At 57.5% G+C, this 318-nt stretch overlaps 1 protein-coding gene across 3 annotated transcripts in view; it reads right to left on the bottom strand.

Annotated features, from left to right (window-relative positions):
- Positions 1-318, bottom strand: part of NUP107 (nucleoporin 107) — a 47,561-nt gene that overhangs the window by 24,626 nt on the left and 22,617 nt on the right. The gene's annotated exons all lie outside the window — the stretch shown is intronic.

Raw genomic sequence — 318 nt, 5'->3', positions numbered from 1 at the left:
ACCTCAGCCTCCCAAAGGCGCGGGATTACAGGCTGAGCCACCGAGCCCGGCCTTAATGGTGTTTTTTAACAATATGTTTTAAGGCAGGCTTCAGCCTGTAATCCCGCGCCTTTGGGAGGCTGAGGTGAGTGGATTGCCTGAGCCTGCGGTTTTGACACCCGCCTGGCGAGTCCTCATCTCTACATCAAAAAATCAGCCGGGCATGGTAGCACGTGCCTGTAATTTTGGCTACTTGGAAGGCTGAGGCGGAAGGATCGCCGGTGCCCAGTGGGTCTAGGCTGCAGTGGCCGGGAGCAGCCACTGCACTCCAGTATGGGC

Source organism: Carlito syrichta, unplaced genomic scaffold (genome assembly GCF_000164805.1).
Source record: "Carlito syrichta isolate Samal-C Ts95f unplaced genomic scaffold, Tarsius_syrichta-2.0.1 Scaffold130369, whole genome shotgun sequence".
NCBI classification, from domain to species: domain Eukaryota; kingdom Metazoa; phylum Chordata; class Mammalia; order Primates; family Tarsiidae; genus Carlito; species Carlito syrichta.
The sequence above is the reverse complement of the archived record's forward strand: the minus strand, read 5'-3'. Positions and strand labels throughout refer to the sequence as shown.